Below are 22,788 nucleotides of genomic sequence, written 5' to 3' on the forward strand. Positions count from 1 at the left end.
ATTTTGGTAGGGTGACTAAAGGCATCAACAAACACCCAATGACAATGAAACCACCGATTAAATAGAAGAAACATGACAATACTATTATTAGTTAAAATGCCACTGCCCATATCCCAAATATAATGGGCAGTGAGAAAGTAAAGAGACAGCTTTATCGTGACCTAAATTATTTCTGTAATGCCATTTGTAGATAACCTTATCACCATGAGAGATTCAATGCAAATATTGGCAATGGTGCCATCAGTAGTGCTGGTGCCAGCAGTCCTGATGATGTTGCAAAGGTCAACCAACATCATTCCTAAGTGCTGATCCTTGTCAACACAATATTCTACCAAGCAAACTAGTTGGAAACACCCTGCAGAATTCTCAATCTAAGTACAGGAATCTGATTAATTACAACATTGTCCAGCATTCTCCAGCTAATGGTGGCAGCCTTCTGAGGTGAAGAATTATAACTTAATCCTTTACACTTCCTTTATTATTCACAGCTTTGTGTTAATGTAATCGGCATAGGATTGAATTTCTCATTGAAGAAGTACAACAACTAAGCATCCACTTCCCACGGGTAAATAATTCCAAAGATTCACAACGCTCTCAAAGAAGAAATTCCTCCTCATCTCAGTCTTACATGATCAACCCTTATCCTGAGACAATGCCCCCCAGTTCTAGATTCCCCAGCCAGGGGAAGCAACCTCTTAGCATTCACCCTGTTGAGCCATTTCAAAATCTTTTATGTTTGAATAAGAATCATCTCTCTCATTCTAAATCCCAGTGAGTATAGGCCTACTCTATACAACCTCTCATCCCAGGAATTCATGTAATGAACCTAAGCTGTACCACCTCCAAAGCAAGTATATAGTTGCTCAGGTAAGGAGACCAAAAGTATGTGCAGTATTCCAGATGTGGTCTCACCAAAGTTCTGAGAAATTGTAACAAGACTTCCTTACTCTTGTACTTCACCCCGCCTTGCAATAAATAACTTGCCTTCCTAAATGCATACTAACTTTGTGTTTCATGTATGAAGACAGACAAATCTCTCTGAATATCAACATTCAAAAGTTTCTCACCATATAAAAGTATATTCTGTTTTTCTTTTTCCTAATGAAGTGAATAACCTCACTTTTCCCCACGTATATTCCATCTGTCAATTTACTGCCCACTCACTTAACTTGTCTATATCCCTTTTCAGCCTCTTTGTGTCCTTCTTACAGCTGAGTGTCCCACCTAGCTTTGTATCATCAGCAAACTTGAATACATTACTCTTGTTCCCTTCACCCAAGTCAATAATTTAGATTGTAAATCGCTGAGGTCCCAGCACTGATCCTTGCAGCACTCCACTGGCTATAGACTGCCAACTTTTATCCCTACTTTCTGCTTGTTAATCAAACTGAATTGGGGAAATAAGTCAGATAAATTCCGTAAATGGATAGAATAGTAGCAAGAGGAATTTAATAGGAATATGAATGAAAGGTACTGCACATTAAAAGGAAAAATGGGTTTCATGCATTGATATGAATGGTGTAGAAATAGCTAAGGGTGAAATTCATAGTGATATTGATTTACGCATTATTAATTTAGCAATATAATTCAGTATTTTATCCTCTGTTGATTACTGTTCCACAATAACTAAATAGATTCAATAAAAAGGTAGAAGTTGATGGAAAGGAAAATTGGGCAATTGATCCAGTCCTGCCAGGCTTCAGACTGCCACTGAAAGATAAAATCTACATCTGAAGAGGTTAAACAAAATTTATATAACCCTGTTTTGTTCACTAAGTTTTGAAGTACATTCTATGAAGGTTTTAAGAAACATTAAGATTCAGTAAGAAGCATACAGAATCTGAACTGTATGTGCTGTTGAAAATAAAGGAATCCATTTCTCCTTCTTGACTCCCTCTGTTGGTATGGGTATTGTAACTTTGAGTGGATAAAACGCACAGTGCAAGCCCTCCCCTTCTTAGTAAATGAGAGGCATTGCATGTTTCAATGGTTTGTTTCCAGAAGAGTAAACAATAAACTTAAGCATAATTTGAATATTCAACTTCATCAGTAACACTATTAAATGTTCTAACTTTTGTAATAATTTAACAATGCACTTAGTCGTATCCAATGAGGTACAAAGTTTATTCACCAACTGTAAAAATAGTTTACTATGCAACATAATCACTTAAGTATGGTAAATGTTTTCTCTCATGAGTAGGATATCATCTAACATCAGGTGTGGTCTCATTTAACTTGTTCTGAGATGTCTAAATCAGATTTAATGCTTAGAATAATGTTTTCAGTGCTTTGAAGAATTATATGTTTTGTGTGATGTTTTGTGAACAATGATCCTTGATCCTTTTTTGTGGCTCACAACAAATGGCTGGGTATCATAGGGAATTGTTTGCTTTTCAACATAACCTTAATGTTTCACAAGTGCTTTATCTCCTGCCTTTAGCAGTGTAGCTTTAAATTTCATGTTTCACTCTGAATTTACTTTCATTTAGTACTTCTGTTCTTGATCATATTTGAGTACATGTTGGTTATTAGCTCTGCAAGGCAGCGAAGACATCTTGAGTGGATCAAGATTTGACATTGTGGTTGTTTGACATAGCAAACATTGATTTTGTGCTCTACCATACGGTCAATTCCAAGGAACCATGCCTTTTCCTTGAGGAATTGTTTGGTTTTTAAAATTCCCAGGTGACTTTCATGTGCTATATTGACAATGTATTCTCTCAACAATTGACAATACAGTTGCCGTGTAACACAAGATCAAATGTGCCTGTAACGGTGAGCTCATTTCGAACATTGTGAAGACCTTGCAATGTATGAGTGATTTTGTTTGTAGATGCTCTCTTGATCACGTCTTTCCAGTTTCGTAATTCCACAGCTGTCATACATAGCTACAACACCTCATCTTGTTTCGTTGCCACTTTGATATCAACTAGTTTTAGCGGCTTTGGTACCACATTTAGGCTTACGTAGTTAAGATGTTATTCAGCAACCTTTTCCTCATGACTAGTAGGACTGACTGTCGACACTGGATGTCATGAAAGATAGTCTGCTGAATTGACCTAGCCTGCCTTGAGGTCAAGTTTCACAAAGTGTTTAGTACCATTCACTTTTCCTGTGAGAGCATTGATTCTCGGTGTCAAGTGTCTTTCTTGTTGAATGGCTTGGCTTAGTGACCACAAAACAACATAAATTTTAATCTGGTTCTTGCTCTTGGGTTTCTTGACAACTTGTATCGGTGAGACCCAAAGGATAGGCTCATCCCCAACTTTCTCAATATTGTCAAGATCAAGTAAGTGCTGAAGTTCCTTCCCTGTCTGCTTTTGACATGAAATGGTATTCATCACCATTGATGTGCGACAGGGGGCACCTTAGGGCCTACATGAAGCATGCATGTAATAACTTTCAGTTTGCTGATACCAGTGAAGCAGTCAGCATACAATTCAAGAATGTTATTGGTTTGCGTAGAAACTGCATATGCAACTGCATTCATGTGTAGATCTGTTGCCGTGTGGAAACTGATGAGTGTGTCACATTCTCTAGATATGACATAGAACACAGCCTTCATTCTGATGCCTTTGAATGAAATTGGTGTTTCAAAAATCTCAAGAACTTTCAATGGCTTGTCACTGCTGTTAGTGAAACTTTTCACATTCCCTGGTTTGCAGAGACTGGGACACTCCTTAAGTTTGTTGAATGTTTTGCCTCCTATAACATTGGCAGATGCTCTTGTATTTATCAGAGCATTCACTTCTGAGCAGCCGATGGTGACTGTCACGCGTGACTAGTTGCTGTGTCCAAAACAGCGAGCAAAAATATATTCAGGGTCATCTGCCTGTACCTTGATTACACTCTCTTGCCCTTTTTTGGGGGTGCATGTACATGGCATCCTTCTTGTAGACTTGATCTTACTAGTTGATTTTGCTGATGAGAGACAAATGCTTGCTTGGTTGAGTTTTCCACAGGCTTTACACTGTTTGCCAGCAACAAGACATTCTGTCCGGTATGGTTAAGCACTGCTAGTGAAAACATCATTTTGGTGAGTTGCAATTTGTGAGAGTGCTGTTGTTACTTTCCTGGCACGTGAGTGATGAACAGAGTTCACAGGGGTTGAATTCTGAAAGTGGTAATTACTGTTGAAGCCTCAATTTCAGTAGCTCAGGTCTCTGAAAGTGATAGCCATCCTGCTAACTCCAGCAGCCCTGACAGCTTTCTATCTTTCTCGAGTGCTTTGCGGCATAGCTGACTAGAGATAAGACTTTTGATTATTTGTGTTTTGTTTCCCACCTGACAACTTCCACATCACCAAAGTCTCATTTGCTTGCTAGTTGCCTCATTCATGTGCAATATTAATCATTTATCTCATTTGCTTCTTTGTTAGTGTGTTGGAAGACAATTGTTTTGCATATTGTATTTTCTTGGGTGTGAAGTAGGTTTTTAGTGCATTTTTTGCTGAGTTATAGTCATTTTTGTCATCGTTTTCAGGTACTATGCTCTAAGAGGGCATTGGCGACCATGGATTTCTCAGTCCATGGTTATGTTTAGCAAGGTACTGCAGTGGTTTGCTGTTGCCTTCTGCAGGTTGCAACAATGGAAAGGCTCTAATTTCTTTCCATCACATGACTGACCAGGAATCTCTTCTCTTACTGCCTGCCTTTGGTATATGTTGGAAGATTTACAAGTTGATGCTCAATCTGTTTGGCCACTCCTTGGCCATCAGGTTCTGGAGTGGGACTTGAACCCAGGGCTTCTGGCTCAGATGCAGGGACGATACCACTGCATAGTGGAGAAGTAAGGCCTTTTTCCTTTTGTTACCGGGGATTGCAAAACCTGCTGTTGCTCCTTTGAAACCTCGCATCCAATCTTGCCAATGTGGGAATACAGATGATGGTTGTGAGTGCGCTTCAAATTGTAGATTGGGTATAGACAACACTACCTTGATCAGCAATGCAGCAATAGTGTGTGTGATCAAGGATCTGGGACCCCGTTCTTTCCAAAGAAAAACCTCTCTGTAATGACATGGGATTAATTTTTGTTTATCCATTGGGATGGTTGTTTTTGTGAGATCAGTGTGTGTGTACACTCTGCAGGCCCCCCCGTTACTAATCCCAAGCTGCAGCGCCTCTTGTGTATCAACAGGCTACAGCCTATTCCATAAGTCTCCAACTTAAAATGCTGTTTGCAAAATTAGACAACAGAATCACAGAATCACACAGTGCAGAAGAGGCCCTTCGGCCCATCGAATCTGCACTGACACATGAGAAACACCTGACCTACCTACTTAATTCCTAACAGCTTCTAAAAATTTCATACCAGAAAGCAATGTTCTCTATTTCTTACCATCTTTATCACCATTGTGAAGTTCTTGGGAAGAAACAGTAAGATTCAGTCAGAAGCATTCAGAATCAGAACTGCACGTGCTGGATTTCTTTATTCTCCTTCTAGACTCCTCTGCTGGTACATCAGTATGTTAGCCTTAAGTGGACAAAATACAAAATGCTATTTTCAGTACACTACACATGCCACCCATTCATAGACAGTAGATGCAAAACCTGCCCCTGCAGATGGACTTGAGGAAAGCACCGACGTCAACAGACTGTGGTGTCAGCCATGGCTGATTGTGAAATGTTCTTACCTGAGTCAGGAGGCTGTTTGTTTGCATCCCACTCCATGTCCTCATGTTCTCAAAAGCAGTCCAGAGCGCAAGTCTTTCTTCCCATGAAGACTTGAAAATTGGAGGGGTGATGGTTAACTTTCAAGAAAGGCAACTACTATAGAGGCAAGGGGTATCATTCAAACTCATAATATTCAAATTTTAACTGATATCAAGAAGTATTTCTTCATACAAATAATCAATACTAGGAATAAACTTTCAAGACAATACTGAAGGTAAAATTGAGCTGCATAAGAAAGCTGAAGATGATTCACTAGGCCCACAAAGGTAGCCTATTTATCTTCTTGATGTCTACCCTGTGTATTGAAGTTACTTCACTATCATAGGAAAGACAGAGCCTTCAGTGCTACAGGTTGTATTTCATAGATTTCAATATCAGGCATTGAAAAATGTTGAGAGTATTTCATCCATGACCAAATGCCAATTCATGCCAGCTGCTGACTATCTAATTTCCTTTTCATTTGCTTGAGTTTGAACTATTTAAAACTAGACAAAGCTTGAAGAGCTTGGCAGTTAAAATAGTCAGATTTATGCTTGTTACTACAAGTGGTTTTAGATTTTTCCAGAAGGAATTCATCATGCTCCAGCTCTTAACAGCAGAAGCTTCAAAGACATTTAAAATAGACTGAGTGTGTGTGTAGTGGAAAACTCTTCATACAACTAAAGATTGTACTTGACAGTGTACTATACTTATTGCCTTGATTGACACTGCCTTCCTGTTAAACAAGTCTGAACAATTTAGTTGCAGCTCTTTGATCCTTTTGCAACAGCTATCAGCATGCACTGATTTCGGAGACAGTCCAAGAAATCAGTCACAAGAAAGAGAATAGAAAGTCAAAGTAGAAAAACATATGCAGCACTAATTTTCAAAGTAAAGCTTTTTTTGTAAAAAAAAAGTTGATCTCCAATGGTGTTGATCTCCTATGGTGTTGATCTCCAATGGTGTTGATCTCCTATGGTGTTGCACATAAACAATTAAAAAGTGCTGGGCATAGATATGTCAGCCTGGTTGGGAGAAGCCATCTGAGATGGATCTCAAAATGCATTGGAGTCAGCTAAACTAGGGATTGAGGACCAAATGGGAGCATGCTGAGAGGAAAGGATGAGCTGGATCATCCAGTGCAGTGAGCTGAAACCCACGGCTATACAGCCTGCTGATTTCACAATGGATCGGGAGACACTGCAGTGACTATTGTTCGCACATCCAGGAACTACTACAACACATTCTGAGCCTAAGATCAATGATTGGACCAAAGTTGGATTGGTAAAATTACTCTGTTCCTATTATTATTATACAAGTCATAGGAAATAGATATCATAGATTACCTGGGAATATACTGTCGATATACCCAGCAACAAATTCTTTCATGACTTTTTAAAAATTCCTTTATTGAACTCACTTATATGTTGGGTTCCAAATAACTTTGTGGGAAAATATAAATATATATGCAAAGATGTTATGCCTTTGCCTCTGATCATGATCCACATTTAGATCAGGTTAACTTTAAAATCAAATTGCTCTATTGGTTTCACTGCTATCACTGAGGAGAAAGCTTGGCTTCCCTTAAGATTAATCTACCTCTGAAGAAATTAAAAATGAAAATAGAGAAAAGAGAGATGGATGGAGAGAGGTAAAGAAAGAAGGATGCAATCACTTATCTTTCACTTTTCAAACTCAGTATTTTCTTCGCTTGTTGAGTCTCAATTTCCAGCTCTTTGGTTCATTCATGGGATAAGAGCATTGCTGCCAAGGCCAGCATTTATTGCCCAACCCTGATTAGTGTAAGTAAACCGACAGTGCTGTAAGGGAGGGAGTTCCAGGATTTTCACCCAGCAACAATGAAGGAACGGTGATTGAGTTTCTAGTTAGGATGCTGTGCGACTTGGAGGAGAATGTGGCAGGTGGCCATGTTCCCATGCAGCTACTACCATTGTTCTTCTGGGTGGTAGAGGTCATGGGTTTGGAAGGTGTTGTTGAAGGAACCTTGGTGAGCTACTGCACTGCATTTTGTAGATGGTACACACTGCTGCCACTGTGTATTGGTGGTGGAGGGAGTGGATGTTTAAGATGGTGGTTGGGATGCTGATCAAGTGGACTACTTTAATTGTCCTGGATGATGTTGAGCTTCTTGAGTGTTGTTGGAGCTGCACTAATCCAGGCAAGTGGAGAGCATTCCATCACACCCTCACTTTGACTTGCAGATGGTGGACAGGCTTTGGGAAGTCAGGAGATGAGATACTTACCACAAAATTCCCTCTGACTTCTCAGTTGGGCAAAAGCATCACTTGGGTAGAATGCAGGGTCCTCACAAAGTGCACTATTAATTTAAATTAATGGAAGGAAAATCAGATGATTTCTGTCAATGATGTGTGACTGCCTCTGGTAGATCTTCTTCTCAGGCTTGAATGCATAGTGACACCATTATTCCTGGGTATAATATGGAGTTGATTGGGTAATAACCCGACAAATACGCTCGGAATCTGCTCTGCTTTGACTGAGATTGATTTTAAGTAAATAATTTGTAGTTGAGCACCACTCATAGCATTTTGCTGGAGAATCCACCCTTGCATTTATAGGGAAACTTTGCTGTAGTTTCAGCCATGAGTACTGTTTGCTGTAGTTTGTAAAGACTCTTTATAAATAGACTTTGCTTTTTAACTGAGTAAATCAATTTTCTTTGCTGTGACATTGGCAGCTATAAGTCTTGGTGTAATCCCTGCCCTATCCCCAACTCATTGGGTGGAATTTATGGCCCCATCGCAGTGGAGGTGGGGCTGTAAAATGCGGCAAGTTGTTCAAAAGTCCATTGACTTTGGTGGAACTGGAACATCACGCTGGCGGGAGGGGCTGTAAAATTCCATCCATTGGCTGACTGTGGCATCAATTGACACTCTGCCCTGAATCTGCCTAGATGATGTTTTCTAACCCAGCTGGTAAAGACAAAAATCTGCCCCTTGATTTCCCTTCACCCTTCACATTTGCTTTTATCTCCCTCAAGATCACTCACTCTTTCCTCTATCCTCCATGCATAAATTCAGACATTTCCTGACACACTGAGAACTTGTCAAGGGTACATGGGACCTCAGTGACTTATGCTCACATTATCCACCTATTTGGTTAAACAGAAGTTAAAATGCCCTGACCGTCATGCTGCAGATGACTGGAGGGTTTACTACTCGCCTTTTCTCTGCTCGACACCCACTGGGAAAGAAACTCCAAGCTTTGGGTTGAAGTTCAGAAAGTTAACAGGTTTCAGACTTCAATATCTCATTTTTAAAATGTTAAAATTATACCTCATCTGTACATTCTTGGAATTTGATAAGATACAGTAAGCCCTTACTTCAAGTTGTAGATCTGTCCCTGAAAATTGTGACTTCAATGAAACAGCTTGAAGTGAATCGGAGGTTCCCATAGGAACCAATGTTCAAGCCGGAGTTAGGTTCCTTCAGACGTTTCTTGCCCGGAAAAAAACAATTTACAAGTTGAAATGCTGTACTGTACATGTGCAGCACTGTACTTTTAGATGGAATAATTTGCAAAATAAAATAAATCACTGAATATAGCAGGAATACTATATAAATTCAAATTAGATAACAATAAATCACCCAAACAAGCCCCGAGTAGCACGGCTTATGAGTCTCACAAACATGTCAGGAAAATATAATAATTTTCACAATGTTATTAGAATTTATTGTAAGGTAAGAATATTGTGTGTGTGTGTGTGTGTGTGTGTGTGTGTGGGTGGGGGGAGAACTTAACTGAATTAAAGACAGTTGGTCTGAACCTTTTATGTATCAAGAAGAGAAGCTAAGTTTGAAATGTTAAATAGGTAAATATGGCTGAAGTTTTAGAATGTGAGATGTGAAGGGAAAATTTGCATTTTTAGTTAAACCAGAGTAATTTGAATTTCAAAAGAGGTAGTGAAATGTTACACTTAGCCAGAAGAAGCCAGACAGTGTGTTTATTTTTCCCAAAGCTTACTGATAAAATTGGTATTATGAAAGATTTTTACTATTAGAAAAGTAGAGTTGAAAAGACATATTGGGGCAATGGGATTTACATTAAAAAGGGAGAAACCTGTATAAAGGAGATGAGGTTATGTGTAAGAGGAAGGCATTCTAAGATCTAACAAGTGTGAAAAGCCTCCAGCCTCAAGCTGCTGTCTACACAAACTGAAGCGAAAAAAACTCACTTTGAATTTGACTGTTCAGGGTATCGTGTTACTTTGCCTGGGTCTTTTAAAATCTATGTGTTTTACTGTTGCCTTAACAGAGGTGTAACTAGGAGTTAGATTAACTAGGGGAGCTATGAGTTCTCATGGTAGTCATTTGTAAACTTATGTATGTGCTTAACAGTCTTTTTTTTTATTAATAAAGGTCTAATTTAGTTTTATAAGAAACCTATAAGACTCGGTCGTTTTATTACTACTGAATTCAAAGCCTGCATCTCAAAATAAATACAAATTGTAAAATAGTTGTGGCAATTCATTCACGTTTCCCTCTGGGATTTGAACAGCTCAGCATTTACCATCTGTTGTGTCATAACAGCACACCTGAAGCTCAGCTCAATTTTTTGCTTGTTTTCCTTTCCCACTCTGTCTCTCTTTCTCTTTCCACGCTGATTCTCTTCTTTTCCACCATCTCTCGCTCTCCTTTCCCATTCTGTCCCTGTTGCTCCTTTTCCACTCTGTCTTTCCCTTTCTCTCTCTCTCTCTCAGGAACCTGGACCCCTTCCTGACATTCTGCAAGCCCCTGTCCCGGGCAGGTGAGGAATCCTGGCACCCTGACCTGATCCGGCCTATGTGTGATTCCAAACCCACATTAGGGTGCTTCATTTTCAGTGTCCCTGGGGGAAACTAGGGATGGACAATAAATGTGCCCTTGCCAGCCCTAGTGCCGAGAAAGAAAACTAAGAAAAACAGCAGGGCTGAGATTGGGAGCACAATCGATTCATGGATTAAACATGTTTCCAAGTAACAACAACTTTCATTGACATAGTGGCTGGAATTTTCTGGGCCCTCTGGGGATTTGGTGCGAGGCGGGAAGACTAGAAAAATGGTACAGGAAGGGGTGGGGAGTGCTCGATGTCTTCCCACCACCATGGCATTTTGTCAGCAGTTGGAAAGCTGGCAGATCGACAATCTGGTGGAGGCCAATTGAGCCACTTAAGTTGCCAATTAAGGGCCATTTCTGTTGTAGGATGTCATTAAGTGGGTATCTATAATCTGTATACATCATCAGACATGATAGGATATCATATGTCGTAAGTTGGAATGTGTTAGTTGACCAAGAAAGATGTGTTAGTGAAAGTTGTTTCAGTTGGCTGGATGTCTGGTTTATGATGTAGAGTGACGCCAACAGTGTGGGTTCAATTCCTGTACCAGCTGAGGTCATCCATGCAGTCTTAGAAATAACCATTGCAAACGGTGGCATTGCTAAGTGCTGAGCTGTCGGTCCTCTGATTGGGGACTTCTGCCACCTCCACAAAATGCTGCCAAGTGTCTTTAACATGGTAAAAGTTCCCAAGGCATTTTGTCGCTGCACAATGGTGTATGAAGAATCTAAGGCACCCCGCAGCTTTTAGAGCAGAGTAGATCTTTAACAACGTAACAGACAGGTTGGGATTGAAGACTTACAGCACTACAGCTCCCTAACCTTAATTTCATAACAGAGCTTTATGTGACAGATCTGAGAGCACAAACTGTCTGTGACAGGTGGGTTTCAGCCTTGTGCTCTTGAGTTTGACAAAGCTGATGATCCAGGTGTAAGTATTGTAGGTGCCACTATTGCTTTGCATTCCAAGTGTCTGAAATGAAAATGTGGTTTACACTTAAACATTAAAATCTAAGACAGTACTTGTAGAAACATGCTCTGGGAGGCTTGTTAGTCAAACAAACCAAACTTTTACACGTGAGCTTCCGTGGCTGCCTGCATCCAGCCAGCCCCTCATACCGCCACCTTTTTCCTAGGAAACCCCTTGCTAGAACTTATTCCCCCATACTAGCCACACATTGGTTGAACAAATCACGTGACCCCCAACCCAGTTGAACTGATCTTAAAGTGAAAACCGTCACATTCCTTCCCCTTAACTCCTTTGTACGTCTTTTCAGTTACCAACTGCTTTATACAATTGAACCAAGAATTTTCTGAATTCTAAAAATAATTACATATGTCGTTAGCCCGGATTTCAATTACACAATACATACAATAGACTCCATAGTTATCAATTAAATCTTTGGGGTGGTTTTCAAATTTGCTTCGAGTGGCCTAGTTCAACAGGCTGTGAGGCTTCTACTGGACCAACATTTTCTGGAATTGTACTAAAGTCCTGGCTGTTTTGAGTGGGCCTGCTGGCTCTGCTCCCCCCTGCTCAGAGCTCCTACTTTTCTGGGCACAGGGCCAGGTTTCCTCCTGCTGCCTGGCAGTTCTCCGCTCCAGCTGCCCTGGGCTCACAGCCACATTTGGTACAGACAATTCATTATCCTTAACTTCCGATGTCCTTGACATTTATTACAGAATCTTTGGTGTACACAGGTTACCAACACTCGGTGGTAACACTGACTGCGAGAGTGCCTCTCTACCCCTCAAATGGTCAACGGGCTTCCGAACGATCCACCCCTCTATCCTTACTTGATACGAAAGAGGCCCAGTCTCAGAGACCACCCTTCCGGGAATTCACCTCGGACAACTACTGATGTTTTTCATGTACACATTTTCATTTGTCGAGAACTTCTTAGCTCTACTGTGAGAATCATAACTTGTCTCTACCCTCCCCTGCAAATTTGGAAACACAAGACTTAGCCTTGTCCTGAGACAACATTTCATCAACAGTTCAGCAGGAGGAACACCTGTCATTGCGTTTGGGGTGGTACGGTAACTCAGCACTAAATGTGAGACTCTTGTTGCTAAAGATCCGCCTGATAGCTTTTAAAAGTTAGGATTGTTCTCTTGGCTAAGCCGTTCGATGCTGGGTGGTAGGGCGCTGTCTTTATGTGTTTTGTACCATTGAGAGTGGTGAAGTTTTGAAACTCCACACTCGTGAACACTTCCCCATAATCAGACATGATTACTTCAGGAAAACCATGAGCTGCAAAACAGTGCTACAGCTTTTCAATGGTCGCCATCAATGTCGGTGTTTTCACATCAAAAACTTCTATCCACTTAGTTACAAGGAGAAACATCATACCCATAAATGGTCCTACATAATCGACATGGATGTAGACCCATGGCCACCCAGGCCATTCCCAAGTGTGTAGTGGAGCTCTGGCTAGTAGGTTTTGCTGCAACTGGCACGGCACCATGTTCCCAATATCAGTGTCGATTCCAGGCCACCATACATAACTCTTGGCTAATGTTTTCATTTGAGGCACTAGGGTGGCCACTGTGTAGTTCCATCAGGAGTAGCTTCTGGCCAGTCACAGGAATGACCACTCGCGCTCCCCATAGCAGAATACCATCTTGACAACTGAGTTCACGTTTACGGATGGAGTAGGGTTTCATGTCCTCTGAAACTGCCACATTTCCCCAACCTGTAAGGATTTTATCTCGAACTCTGGATAACAGTGGATCCCGACTGGTCCAGGTTTTGATTTGTTTTGCACAGACTGGTAACGTATCTAAAAAGTTTAAGGCCAAGACAATTTCTTGAGGAATAGGTGTACATGCAATACTTTCTCTCAAGGGCAGGCGACTCAGGTGTCCGCATTTGCAATATGTACCCTGGGCTGGTGTTTGAAGGTGTATTCATATATGGCCAGGATCAATGCCCACCTCTGAATCTTCGCAGAGGCTATTGGTGGAATAGCTTTGTTCGTCTTAAAAAGGCTCAATAGCGGTTTGTGGTCTGAAACAATGGTGAAGTGTCTCCCATGTAGATATTGATGGGACTTTTTGACACCGAAAGCTATTGATAGGCCCTCTTTTTCAATTTGTGAATAGCCTCTTTTAGCGACTGAGAGCACATGTGTCAAGAACACTATTGGCCTTTCCAAGCTGTCAGCCATTTCAGGGGACAACACTGTCCCAATGTCAATATCAGCATTAGTTCCTTCGAAGGGTCGAAGTACAAGTAGGCTTGAAGACTGCAGCAATTGTTTCACCTTGTTGAAAGCCATTTCCTGAGGAATTCCCCAGAACAAGCGATGGTACTTCTTTAGTAGGGGGTGCAAGGGGGCCAGCACAGTGGACAGATTTGGCAAAAACCGCCCATAATAATTGACTATTCCTAGAAACGATTTAACTTTAGATACGTTCCTGGGGGAAGGCATTTCTTTTATGGCGCTGACTTTCTCCTTGACAGGGTGTTTCCCTTGAGCAGTGATCCTGTGTCCCACGTAAGACACCTCCCTGGCTTGAAAACTGCACTCTTCTTTCTTGAGGCAATCTCCAGCCTCCTGAAATCTTTTTAACACTTCTTCTAAATTTGCCAGACGTTCAGCCTCCATGGCCCCTGTGATGACAGGGAGGGGGTAAAAGAGGAGGATTGCATTATTAGTTACTGCAGTAAGGAGAGATGATATCTTGGAGGGGGCATCGAATGAAGCTTTGTGGGTAGAGCTTAGGAATAAAAAAGGGGCAGCCACATTGTTAGGTGTTTATTATATACCCCCAGATAGTCAGGGGGAAATTGAGGACCAAATATGTGCACAATTTGTGGAGGTGTGTAAAAACAATAACAATAGGATTATAATATAATTATATTAGGTGATTTCAACTTTCCCAACATTAATTGGGATAGACATGTGTTAAAGGCTTGAATGGAGTGGATTTCTTGAAATGTGTACAGGAGAACCTTTTGGGTCAATATGTAGAGGGTCCAACAAGGGACGGCGCAGTGTTGGACCTAATTCTGGGTAATGAAGCCGGACAGGTGGCTGAGGTGGTGGTGGGGGAGCATTTTAGTGATAGCAACCACAACATGGTACAATTTAAGTTTGTTATGGACAAAGAAATAGAGAAGTTGCAAAAAAATATTTTGGATTGGGGGAGAGCGGATTTTAGTAAAATAAGGCAGGATCTGGCCAACGTAGATTGGGAACAGCTATTTGTAGGGAAATCTACAGAAGAGCAGTGGGGGGCTTTCAAAAAGGAAATGGAGAGGGTACAAGCTCAACATGTTCCCTCTAGGGTGATAGGGAGGGGTAACAAGCCCAGAGAACCATGGATGACCAGAGATATTCAGGATACAATGAGAAGGAAAAGAGAGGATGGATAGGGAGCAGCTGTACCCCTTAGTTGAAGGGTCAGTCACAAGGGGGCATAAGCTCACGGTGAGGGGCAGGAGATTTAGGGGGAATGTGAGGAAAAACTTTTTTACCCAGAGGGTGGTGACGGTCAGGAATGCACTGCCTGGGACGGTGTTGGAGGTGGGCTGCCTCACATCCTTTAAAAAGTATCTGGATGAGCACTTGGCACATCATAACATTCAAGACAATGGGCCAAGTGCTAGTAAATGGGATTAGGTAGGGAGGTCAGGTGTTTTTCATGTGTCGACGCAGACTCGATGGACCGAAGGGCCTCTTCTGCACTGTGTGATTCTGTGATTCTATGAAGGCAGGATCTGGCCAAGGTAGACTGGGAACAGCTGCTTGTGGGGAAATCTACAGAGGAGCAGTGGGGGGCATTCAAAAAGGAAATGGAGAGGGTACAGACTCAACATGTTCCCTCTAGGGTGATAGAAAGGAGTAAAAAGCCCAGAGAACCATGGATGACCAGAGATATTCAGGATACGATGAGAAGGAAAAGAGAGGCTTTTAGCAGGTACAAGGGGAGCAAATCAGCGGAGGCATTTGTGGAGTACAGAAAGTGCAGGGTGGAGCTTAAGAAATCAATGAGGAGAGCAAAGAGGGGATATGAGAAAGCTCTAGCTGGTAAAAGTAGGGAAAATCCCAAGATATTCTATAAGTATATCAATGGGAAGAGGATAACCAGGGAAAGAGGAGGGCCCATTAGGCACCAAGGGGGCAATCTATGGGCGGAGCCAGAGGACATCAGTAGAGTGTTGAACGAATACTTCACATCCGTCTTCACCCAAGAGAATGAGGATGAAGGTATGGAACTCGGGGAGAGAGACTGTGAGGTTCTTGAGCAAATTGATATAGGGAGTGACAAGGTACCGGAGTTGTTGGCAGGTTTAAGGTGGACAAATCTCCAGGTCCGGATGTTTGTGTCGCAGACTGCTGAGGGAGGCAAGGGAGGAGATCACAGGGGCTCTGACACAAATTTTTAATTCCTCTCTGGCCACAGGGGAGGTGCCAGAGGACAGGAGAGCAGCTAATATGGTTCCGCTATTTAAGAAGGGTTGTAGAGATAAGCCAGGGAACTACAGTCCAGTGAGTCTCACATCAGTGGTAGGGAAACTATTAGAGAAAACTCTGAAGGAGAGAATCTATCTCCACCTGGAGAGGCAAGGTTTGATCAGGGATAGGCAGCATGGCTTTGTCAGGGGGAGGTCATGCCTAACAAATTTGATTGAATTTTTTGAGGAGGTGACCAGGTGTGTAGATGAGGGGAGTGTAGTTGATGTAGTTTATTTGGATTTCAGCAAAGCCTTTGACTTATAAAGAAGGGAAATGCACATGGGATACAGGGTAATTTGATAAGGTGGATTCAAAATTGGCTTAGTTGTAGGAGGCAGAGGGTGATGACAGAAGGATGCTTTAGTGGCTGGAAGCCAGTGTCCAGTGGCGTACCACAGGGATCTGTGCTGGGTCCCCTATTATTCATTTATATAAATGACCTAGATGACTATGTGGGGGGTAGGATTAGTAATATTTGCGGATGACACAAAGATTGGCCGGATGGTTAACAGTGAGGTTGAGTGTCTTGGGTTACACGAAGATATAGACGGGATGGTCAAATGGGCAGATAAGTGGCAGATGTAATTTAACCCTGAAAAATGTGAGGTGATACACTTAGGAAGGAGTAATTTGACAAGGAAGTATTCAATAAACGGCATGACACTAGGAAGTTCTGAGGAACAAAGGGACCTTGGTGTGTGTGTCCATAGATCTCTGAAGGCAGAGGGGCATGTTAGTGGGGTGGTGAAAAAGGCATATGGGACACTTGCCTTTATCAATCGAGGCATAGATTACAAAAGTAGGAAGGTCATGTTGGAGTTGTATAGAACCTTGGTGAGGCCACAGCTGGAGTACTGTGTGCAGTTCTGGTCGCCACATTATAGGAAGGATGTGATTGCACTGGAAGGGGTGCAGAGGAGATTCACCAGGATGTTAAGACCATAAGACCATAAGACATAGGAGCAGAAATTAGGCCATTCGGCCCATTGAGTCTGCTCCGCCATTCAATCATGGCTGATAAGTTTCTCAACCCCGTTCTCCCGCCTTCTCCCCGTAACCTTTGATCCCCTTACCAATTAAGAACCTATCTATCTCGGTTGCCTGGGATGAAACATTTAAGTTATGAAGAGAGGTTGGATAAACTTGGGCTGTTTTTGTTGGAGCAGAGAAGACTTAGGGGCGACCTGATCGAGGTGTACAAGATTATGAGGGGCATGGACAGGGTGGATAGGGAGCAGCTGTTCCCCTTAGTTGAAGGGTCAGTCATGAGGGTCACAAGTTCAAGGTGAGGGGCAGGAGGTTTGGGGGGATGTGAGGAAAACCTTTTTTACCCAGAGGGTGGTGATGGTCTGGAATGCGCTGCCTGGGAGGGTGGTGGAGGCGGGTTGTCTCACATCCTTTAAAAAGTACCTGGATGAGCACTTGGCACGTCATAACATTCAAGGCTATGGGCCAAGTGCTGGTAAATAGGATTAAGTGGGCAGGTCAGGTGTTTCTCACGTTTCGGTGCAGACTCGATGGGCTGAAGGGCCTTTTCTGCACTCTGTGTTTCTGTGATTCTGTGAAAACAGGGACAATGGGTGCAGCCTATTCTGAAAACTGAACCAGCTGGATAATACCTCGTTCTTCTACCCTCTTTAGTTCAGCCTTCACTTTCTCATGCAGAGCATATTGTACGGGTCCTGCTCTGAAAAATCAAGGGCTATCTTTTGGATTCATGTAGATTTTGATTTCTGAGCTCTTAATTTTGCCTAACCCGTCCTGGAAGACACTATCACATTTTCTTAACAATTTTGACAATCCCCCTGTCCTCATCTGGAAAATGTTAGCCCAATTTAATTTTAATTTCATGAGCCAATCATGGCCCAGAAGGCTTGGTCCTTCACCCACTACTACTACAATAGGTAGCTGGGCAGAGTACTGTCTGTAGCTTACAGGTACAATGGTGGTACCCCTCACCTTTACTTCTCTGGTGTATGTTTTCAGCTTGGCTGAAGTGCTCTCTAAATTTAAAGGCTGGGCACCCTCTCTCAAATACTGTAATGTCTGCTCACCCATCAGCGACTGATGCACCTGTATCGTGCTCTATATTCAGAGGCTTCCCATTTACACAGAGTGTTACAGTGATTGGGTCTAGTTTAACATCCTGAAGGTTGGAAAGAAAGTAAATATCAGACTTGCTGGTACCAGGGTCTTCCACACTGTTTACTTGTAACATCTTGATGGATTGGCTAGTCGGCTGCCTAGGCCTAGCCCAGCATTGTCTCCTCAGGTGTCCTTTTTAATCTCAATAATTGCATTCAGTCTCCTTAAATCGACAAGATTCAGGAGTCTGGTTACTTCCACATCAATAACATTGGACCTTAGGAATCACTGCCTGACTACCTCCGCTGTATCTTTTAGTCCTATAGCTTACTGGAACAGCTTCCCTTTTTCCAGTGGCCTCGGCTGATTCTTTGCCACGGCTGGCTGCTGGTTCCTGCCCTAACTGGTGCATGGTGCTACTTTGCGTGCCCCGTCATTCTAATGCATCTGCCTCAGTGCTTTCCATAACGGGCGCAATCTCCATCATGTGTCTGAAATTGATATCAACTTCTGCTAACAACCGACATTGTATGATATTGTTACACACGCCACAGGCGAATTAATCCTGCAGCATATCACTTAGGGTCATACAAAAATTGCAATGCTCTGATAATTGTTTGAGCTTCACAATGTATGTTGGTATTGAGACCCCCAGGGCTCTCACTTGTGAATTAAACTTTAAACATTGCATTATGACTGAAGGTTTCAGTTGGAAATGATCCCATTCCTTTGCAGAGGAATTGAATTGGTCTATCTGGCCAAAATGTGGCATCTCAGTGAGTAATATAATTTCCTATTCATAGTCATTGAATAAACACGATACTCACAGATGCAGGCGGGAGACAGTGCCAGGGTCGCCACAAATACGCTCTGGGAGGCTTCTTAGTCAAACAAAACAAACTTTATTTACACATGAGCTTCCGTGACTGCTTGCACCCAGTCAGCCCCTCATAGAGCTATCTTTTTCCGAGGAAACCCCTCCCTAGAATGTATACCCCCATGCTACCCACACGTTGGTTGAATAAATCACGTGACCCCTACTCAGCTGAAATGATCTTAAAGTGACAGTCATCACAGCACTATATGCTGCAATATTTGTATTTTATCACTTGTTCAAAAGCACTTGAAAATTATTATTTCCTGGTGATAACAGCATGAGGTGGAATTTTATGGCCCTGTTGCAGCGGGGGGCAGGACTGTAAAAATGCAGCGAGCCATTCAAAAGTCCATTGACTTCAGTAGACCATAAAATCCTGCCAGTGTAAAATTCTGCCCTTAATTTATAATCCCACTGGAGACAGCTACCAGATTACTCAAAATACTACCGATATGATCTATTTCCTGAAACAAAACACTTTGTCAGAAAAAATGATTTTTAGTAACAGCAATGCTGAGCTAAATATGTTAACATCCATTATATGCTTGGAGACAAAGCTTTTAGAAATATTAAAAAACTAATAAATAATGTAAGTGCAGCAGGTGAGTTCGAGACATTGAAGATGACAGCAATGCTGCACTATAATCTGGATGACAGCAATGCTGCACTATAACCTTGTAAAGTGGTAAAACAAAAAATGAATTCAGGTGCAAAGATCACAAAAACATCATAAGAAATAGGTGCAGGAGTAGGCCAATCAACCCCTTGAGTCTGCTCTATTGTTCAATAAAGTCATGGCTGATCTGATTGTGCTCTTAACTTCATGTTCCTGCCTACCCCCTCCCCCAATACCTTGTAGATCAAAAATCTGTCTAATTTAGCCCTGAATATATTCAATGACCCAGCCCCCACTGTTTACTGGGGCAGAGAATTCCAATGATTAACAATCCTCTGAGAGAAGAAATTCCTCTTCATCTCCACCTTAAATGGAACACACCTTATTTTGAAACGTTGGCCCTTAATTATAGATTTCCTCATGAGGGGAAACAGCCTCTCAGTATCTACCCAGTCAAACCCCCTCAGAATCTGATATGTTTCAATGAGATCACCACTCATTCTTCTGAACTTGAGTATAGACCCAACCTTTTTAAAGACAACTCTTTCATCCCAAGAATCAGCGTATAGTGAACCTTCTCTGAACTGCCTCCAATGCAAATATATCTCTTCTTAAATAAGATTAAAATTTTACAGTAAGTCCCTATTTAATGTTGCTCCATTTAACATTATTTTGCTTTACGGTGAGTTGATGGGGGCCTGTATTCTCTTTTAGCATCGCGAGATTCATTTTAAAGTGGTTTTGCCCATCGTCTGATGTAGCACTGTGTGACCTGATTGGTGCCATTTTGGAATGGCCTGTGCTCCCTGATCCTTTCTCTGTTACCATCCCTCTTATTTGCGACCTGTGGCCTCGCCCACCCCCTGACTTATCCTCTCGCTGAACCTCCTGCACCCCTATTCTCTTGCTCACCACTTCTCTCTCCTGAACCCTTGCTGGTGAGCAGAGGCCCTTGCTCACCAGCAGGGGTTCAGGAGATGAAGCACCGAGCAGGAGCATTTCAAAAATTTAGATCATAATAGCCCTATCTTGACTTTTCTGCAGCATTGAGACCCAGACTTTCACAACGGATCAGATCTCGACCTGGGCCCTGAACAGGAATGCAGGCTGAGCCTGGGAATGGGAGAGAGTCAGCGGGAGGAAGGGTATGCAGTGACCAGAAGGGTCAGAGAGTGGGATGTATGGCTATCGGAGGGTCCGTGAAGCAGTGTTGGTGGTGAGCAGGATTGTCAGCAAGCGGGAAGCACTGTAAGTAGTAAGTTACCATTTTAAAAATATTTTTAAATTTTAGTTTAAAGTTATTTCATTTCATCTACCAATATAGAAACTTAGCAATGTAAAGTATTTAAACTTACAGGGTATAATGTTTTAAAAAACATTTTTTGTTAAGGAAGGTCCTACAGAACCTAACTACAGCTTTTATATTGGTTTTACTGGTAAAATATGATTTACTTAAAGTTGTTTCTCTTAAAGTTGCGATATCCATGAAAGCCGCTACAGCTTTGAGTGAGGGCTTACTGTACACAGTACTCTTTGGTTGCATCAATGCTCTGTACAGTTGTAGCAAGAATTGCCTACTTTTATACTCCATCTCCATTTGCAACAAAGGCCAACATTCCATTTGCCTTCCAAATTACTTGCTGTACTTGCATACAAACTTTTTGTGATTCTTGTACCGGGACAATACCGCAGCATTCTGTAGTTTCCATATAAGTAATATTTTGCTTTTCTATTCTTCTTACCAAAGCAGATAAACTCACATTTCCCTTTTCAGATGTAGCAGTCTAACCTCAATGTGCTTGTTGAGAAATTTGCTAATTCCCCAATACTATCTACCTCAAGCCTATCTTCATCAGAGAATATGCACAATGGGAACTCGTATAGCTCCACATGTTATAAGATTGGCCTTATCAGAACTTGTAAATACGGCCCTAGCCACTTGCTCTCCTTGCAACTTGATGCAGGAATGGAGAACATCAAAGTTATCCTGCAGGACAATGGCTATCCTGATTAGATCACTATTTACTGCATATTGTGCAAACTCACAAATGGACCAAAGGATGCCATTTTCAGACTTGAAAAGTACCTGGTTTACCTCAAATTACTCTGGATAGGCAAAACATCTCAAAATTTTTAAAAACACTGTTGCTGTGCAGTAGTATGCAAGTGGTACTTTCCACTAACAGGATGCTGTCGTCAGTCCAAAAAGATGTTTTGCCTACCATACAACTGAGCAATGCCTTGTATGAATTTCGGTGCCAGTGTGATGCCAGATATGTAGGCTGTGTGTCCCAATGATTGGCTGATCGAATCAAACAGCATGTTCCTTCAATGGTTCATAACAGGCAGAGTGCAGTCTGTACTCAACCAGCCTGCACTTGCAAAACACAAAAGAAAATGTTTACTGTTAGCTGTTATTACGTGATTGGGCAGCACTTCTGAACAATCGTAAGTGCGCCAATAGCTACACTAACAACCAATTTAAGATAATCACTCAAGCTTGTAACTTGTTTCATTTACGCTTGCTATAAGTGACATACATTCATATGCAAGGTTCTGTTCTCTGCAAACAAAAGGAATATGTTCAAGCCTTGAGCCTTTTTTGAATTACTCATGAGCTTGGGGAGCCTATAGTTCCCTGTTGCTTTTTCCATGGCAATGCCTCAGCTAATCAAGGCTGACATGCCAAACAATCGGCACCCTTTTCTCCACTGATATAAATTGTTGTGATCGTTTGAAATATGACATTCTTGTGTTTGTCCTGATGAGTGCAAGATGAAAAGCTTTGGCAACATGTCTCTCTTTTCAGCAATATTCAAGTTCTGTGCTGCTAAGCGACTTTATGAGATCATTAACTAATACACATCACCAGGTCTAAAATGGCTGTTCCTTAGTTGGTTCCACAATGTATTGTTCTAAAACAACCTTCCTGAATACTCTCTGAACTTGTTCTCAAGGCTACTTTTGCCAATTTGATTTGTTCAATCTATATGAAGATTAAAATCACCCGTGAATATTGCAGTATCTTTCTGACAAGCCCTCATTATTTCTTGGTACTATTAGGGTGCTCAGTCTAGAAATCAGTCTAGGCATTAGTAATTGAACAGAATTTTTGTACAGATGTGTGAATGTGACAGTCTTACCATTTTAATGGTTCCCACTTATTGTAATCACCTTTAAGGTAAATTCCCATTCATTGGGAATTGAGAGCTCCAGCTCTCTTTAATGAATATTTTTCAAG

This window comes from Cetorhinus maximus, chromosome 14, assembly GCF_964194155.1.
Source record: "Cetorhinus maximus chromosome 14, sCetMax3.hap1.1, whole genome shotgun sequence".
Classification (NCBI taxonomy): Eukaryota; Metazoa; Chordata; class Chondrichthyes; order Lamniformes; family Cetorhinidae; genus Cetorhinus; species Cetorhinus maximus.